Below are 6,195 nucleotides of genomic sequence, written 5' to 3' on the forward strand. Positions count from 1 at the left end.
CGGGCCTCGGGGCGGCCTACTCTCATTTAGGCATGGGCCATCTCAGAGCAATTTGTGATCCACGGTCACACGGTCACACGGTCACCCCAGGCAAGCTGTCACTTGGTAATTTGACGAGTACCAAGAGTCCAAGCTGTGATGTTAAAAGTCGGAATTCAAGGGAAGGGGTAAGTAGAAAAAAGAATGCAAAGAGAAATGCGGTGCAACTTGATAACCGACTGGTTCACGTGGGAGAGACAGGAGTGGACAACTGTCTCTGCCTTAGATCTAAGACTCGAAGCTCAAGCAACCAGAAGAACGGTGGGGTCAGAGTTAAACAAGACTCCCTTTGTAAAGGGCTTTCAAAAGCCTTATTTTTTTCTAGGTTGAACACTGTACTTATCAAATTTCCGAGGCGGCCCAGGCATGGGAAAATCTAGGAGCTAATGGAGTTTTCTCTGGCCCTTCTGGGCACCTTTTCTGCCGGATTCCACGGGCTGTTCTCCTACTTGGCTGCCTGGCCTCTAACCCCTGCTAATGTGATGAGCAGTATCAGGTGTGGGCTGATAAAGGCAAAAGCTGTGCCCTCTCCCAGGGGAAGCTGCATTTTAGAAGGAGTCTCAGGAAGAAAGAAAGCCTGAAGACAAAAAAAAAAAAAAAAGAAGAAGAAGAATGCACCTGCAAGAGTGGAATTAGCAGGTTATAGGGTTATATTTTTTAGATGAGCTGGTAGTCCTAAAATCCCATGACTGGTTAATCACGAGGTTAATTCTGTTCTGTGGGGACCACCTAATCTCAAAGCTCTTCTTGCCTGATGGACTCTTGCTTATCACTGGAGCTTTAGTCCTATTATTGTGGCAGGTACAAAATTACCTTCTCGCCACCCATTTATTTGTTTTAAAAGATAACAGTAGAGTTTGAATAAGTTTCTTCCGTATTTCGTGGTGGTCTGTTCTGGTGAGGTGTTGTGGGTTTTGTTCCTTGGTGTGTGTGTGTGTGGTCCATAATAGGTCTTCTCTTACTGGGAAAACGTCATGTGTAATGTCTCAGAAGAACGAAAACTCCATCACCACATCCAGAGGTTTAGTAGACACACATGGCTCTTTTAAAAGAGACAATTGCCCCCACATCCGCAGGTAAGTGGAAAGCAAGAGAAAGAGCTCACCTGTCGTCATCAGCGATCACACAGAGACCAGAGCCGGGAACTCGGTAAGCGTGCACACGACAGTCCCCAACTCCGACTCGCTGGGTTTACCAGAGCTCCGGCCGAGGCAGACGCGGACCGCCTCACCTCCCCGAGGCACCCAACTCTGCAAGTGTTCCCGCTGTATGCAAGGGGGGGGGGTAGTGGTGCAAAGCACTGGCTCGGAAGCCAGGCTATCGGGGTTCAAAGACCAACTCTGCTAGTCACTACTTGGGGGTGGGTGGCTCAGGACACCCATCTAACCTGCTGTGCCTTCGACTCTGTAAAATGGGGACCACCCTGATGCCTACCCTCCAGGGGGCTGCGAAGATGAAATAATAGAATGTATATAAAGCACTGCTGCTGTATTAGCTTTTGATGATTTTACTGACTAATGGAAACCTTTGTTATTTCGGGTTTTGCAGGCATTCAATTTTGCAATTGACTTTAGTTAAAATGAAACAAAAGAAAATAAAGCAGTGCTCAGCTGCTTTCTTTAACCATTTCCAGTCTCCCTCTGATGTCTCAAGGTCTAGTAACGATGTCCACATGTGACAGGCCACAAAATGAAAGGCAGAGATGTCAGGGGACCATTGAGAGTCATCCTTGAATTCCCACTGCCCATCAGGGCAACATAAACCCTTTGTGTGTCCCTTCACTGTCACACTGTCCTCTGGCAGACTATCTGGTTTTGACTGAACTCAGCCAACTTCTCCCTTCTGCTTCAAGCAAGCACTCCCGACAATGGAGACACCACACAGAAATATATTCCACATCCATGTCTTTAAAAAAAGAAAAATCTATGCCAAATGAGATTTTTAAAAAGTGATGTGCTAATAATACTAGCTTCTTCAGCTAAAGGAGAGACAGGGTCCGTACATGTACACGTATACAAACACACACGTGTGTGCGTGTCTTTCCTTTCCTCCTACCTCAGGCTGGCCCTGGCTGGTGATTCTTTTTTTTTTTTTTAAGATTTTGTTTATCCCTGAGAGACACACACAGAGAGAGGCAGAGACACAGGCAGAGGGAGAAGCAGGCTCCACGCAGGGAGCCCGAGGTAGGACTCGATCCCAGGACCCTGGGATCACAACCCTGAGCCAAAGGCAGATGCTCAACCCCTGAGAAACCCAGGTATACCCTGGCTGGTGATTCTGAATCAGTACGGTGTCCTGCAGGTTTTTTTTTTTTCTGTGATACCTCAGGATTTGGAGAAAATTGATTATCATTGAGGACTTAGGAACATCTGAAGACGTACTGAATGAATGGGTCTTTTTCATCCTAATGTTTTATTATTACTGTGCTGTGGAGCTATACAAATACTTACTGAATATTTATGCTTGGTGTTTTCCCTGTATATGAGATGCCTCTCACATAAGTGTTAATTAATGTTTGTTGATCTGTTGAAAAGTAATGGTAATCTTAAGCATTTAAATTGTGCGGCTGAAAATTATTTAGAAGTATTATCATTTAGATACTATATCCTCTGTGTTCCAGCGTCTAACTAGGGTAGCTTTTTCTAAAATACCATAGCAGGAAAAAAATTCTACTCCATATTATTTTTAACAGTTTCTATTTTTGTGGTGTTCAGCAGGAGTCCAGGAAAGAAATATAGTGAGTTTAGTATTTTACCTTTTAGCTTCACTAATGAACATCAAATTAAAGCCACATATAACTCATGACAGTTTGCACTGCTATTGATAAAAAATTTACTTGGATAGCATTATTTTTAGGTATGAAAATGGAACATATTTGAAAGAACTCCAGGGATTACACATTTTCTTTGAGAAGACAAATCATTTCCTGCTGAAAATATAAGCCTGAATCAAATACTGATGATAGAGGTCTAATAAATCTCGTTGATGAATTACAGAAGTACATAAATATATCTAAAAGGTAGCTCATTCTAGAATATATTAAATAAATTTGCATGCATAATATGTACTTTCTTCCTTCAATCAATTTTCCCAGAAACTGAATAAAGTATTTTAAGTTTAAACCAGCCCAGAGATGGCTTTGTTTCATATCCTATATTACCTAATCTCTTATTCTTTTATCCTATTTCTAGAAAGACTAGCTCTCATACTGGATAATGGGATACCTGGCACAATTTAATTTATCCAAAGATCTCAAAATGCTATATCTAGAATAACATGAGTTTTACCAAAGAAAAACAGGGTTTTTTAGGGTTATATAATATGCAAGGGTAGGGTTGGATGAGCTCAGCTGACACAGCTGGATTTGGCATGATGTTCCTTCCTCTACAGCTGTGTTTACTGGACATCACTTAGGGGCTCTCTTGCAGTACTAACATCACAAGATAACCAAGACAACTCAAGTCTTGGGTGTGAGTTGAGAGGCATCCAGGAAACCTTGGCCCAAAGCTTTCCTGAAGTGCCCAAAATCACCTGTTAACTTAGCATTCTTTTGGGGTAAGCTTTTCCAGTCTTCAAGCTCTCCTGTCAAAGATGCTATAGGTAATAAACCATTAGTCAAAAATCTTACGGGTGGTTAGAGCTTATTGACTTACTGAGAGTGTACAATAAGCCCACTCGAAATACGGAAGAGGACTAGTGCATTTTGCTGGTGAGATGGGGGTGAAGCATTATGGGGGTGTTGTATGCCCAGTTGTATTAGGGAGCTGCAGAGTTGCCAGCACAGTGGACAGGGGCAGCACTGAGGTAGGTAGGAAGGGGTAGGTGGGGTAGGATGAGATGAAGGGGGCCTTATGCCTGAGGTGGGAAATTTATCCCAGGAGAGAATGGAAGGTATAAAAAGTAAACATTTTGTGTGTATAAAGTGTATATATATAATATATATATATATTATATATATATATTATATATATATATACTTTAAAGCTCTAAAGCATGGTTTTTAAAAATGTCTTATTTTTGAAATAAATTTTATGTGGAAAATGCATATAAGCTGTAGAAAAAATGGCAATTTTAGGATTAGAGATATGAGCTATAGAAAAAATGGCAATCTTAGGATTAGAGATATATCTGATATAGTTCATTCAAGAGTTCTATGTTTTATTTTTGCATAATTGGGGATTATGTCTGTAAGACTTTTAAGAATCTGGATATATTTTTTTTTTTTTAAAGGATTTATTTATTTGACAGAGAGAGTATGGGGGCAGGGGCGGGTAGGGACAGACTCTGCCTTGAGCATAGAACTTGTCATGGGGCTCAGTCTTGCGACCCTGAGAGCATGACTTGAGCCAAAACCAAGAGTCGGGTCCTTAACTGACTGCACCACCCAGGTACCCCTGTTTCTTCAACTTAGAAAAAATCAATTGTTCCCTAAGGAAAAAAATTTTCAACATAAAAAATTAACTTCTTATGATAATAATTATTATCTTGGTGGTGGTGTTTTTTAAACAATGTTGTTTTCCCTTAGGGATAACACCTAAGTCCCATGGCATACCCTCTCCTTCCTCTAAACTCTTACCCTTTTGTCACAGTTTAATCATTTGCTTTGGTTTACTTTGAGCTGCCTTTTGGAAGCCCCTTCTCCCCTGCCCCCTGCCCCCCAAAATGAGACAAGGTAAATCTCACCTAAAGAGTCAGTTCCTTTGCGTTCAGGGTTTTACTTTATTCTCTTCCGTCACAGTCAAATCCCTATCCCTCCCCCCTTCCCTGTAACATAGCGTGATTGTTGTGGGTTGTAATCTTGACTGTAGTACAAGGCACATCTTAAGTCACCCAAATGGCTGGCAGATTAAACTGCCTTGTGCAGACCACCCTGGGAAGGCTTTCCCTAGCCCTGGGGATGGAGAGGGGGCAAGACAGGATACTATTTGCCTGCCTGAGGGCTTATTAAGCCCATGTTGAGTTCCTTCAGACAGGCCGTCCTTGTTTCTGGAGCAGCATGGTATTTCCCTGTCTGGGCCATGTCCACCATACTGACATCGAAACTGCTTTCCATGCTTTCTAGACAACCTGACTGCCGTCTTCTGGGCTCTGCTAAGAAATCACTAATATGCCTTCTCTCCTGGCCCTGGCTCCCCAGCTCTTTACCCCATGTACTAATCAGAACCAACCATTTGCATTAGCAGATTCCAACCTTTAAGTTTCTTCTTCCCTGTCCTTGCCATTAGGATTCTTACTGTGGTGAGCTGAGCGTCTCCAGGCTCTCTCTATTCAGAATTACTTCATTCCGATTCCCAGGAGGGTATGCCTACATCCACGTCTGCTCTGAAAAGCTTCCTATTGCCGTAGACCCTGTCTCTGTCCCTGGAATATCTGTCATTATCAGGGAAGGTCATCCTTCATGAATCACATTGTTCATGTACACATTAGCATGTTAGAAAGTTTCCTGGGCAAACAAATTTCATATGCTTCGACTTATATACCTTACAGATTTTATGTATTGCAAAACTTATGAAAATGCCTTCCAGCTTTTGCTGCAACAAGCTAGTTCGGAAATTTTATTAAACTTAGCTGAAATGTTCATAGAATCATTTATTATTTGCCTTCCCAAAATGTACAATTCTGGTAAGAATGTGCTGGCTTTATTTTTTTAGGAAGATAGCTTTCCATGCCATTTTAAGTTAATGTGTCGCTCTTCAAGTACAAGTCACAGTGGGAAACTTCAATCCTAGTTAAAACCAGCTCCTTTCTTTCTTAACTGTGGAATTAATGTGGATCTGGCACTAAGTTTTTAAACTGATGTAAGCAAACTTGCTATGATTTTTGCTCATTTCTATTCGGGTTTCAATGTTACAAATTGCCACTGGCCAATAATAAAATCAGATTTTAATGAAATATAACCACCATTAGCATTTCTGAATTTATGAATTTTTCATTAAAATATTCTATCTTCCGCTGTATTTACCTGGCCGCAGATTGGCACCAAGACCATGCATGCAGAATCCCAGATAATTAAAAAATTAATCTGTTATCGACTGGTTTGCTTGTCCATTTCCTTCAAGCTACTTTTCTTTTTTCTATATGTAAGACTGATACCCTGTGCAGTCACTGCAAGTCATAACTGGTATCTGTGTGGTGCTGGCGTTTGCAAAGGGTTTT

The sequence above is a fragment of the Canis lupus genome, chromosome 12, assembly GCF_003254725.2.
Source record: "Canis lupus dingo isolate Sandy chromosome 12, ASM325472v2, whole genome shotgun sequence".
In the NCBI taxonomy this organism is placed as follows: domain Eukaryota; kingdom Metazoa; phylum Chordata; class Mammalia; order Carnivora; family Canidae; genus Canis; species Canis lupus.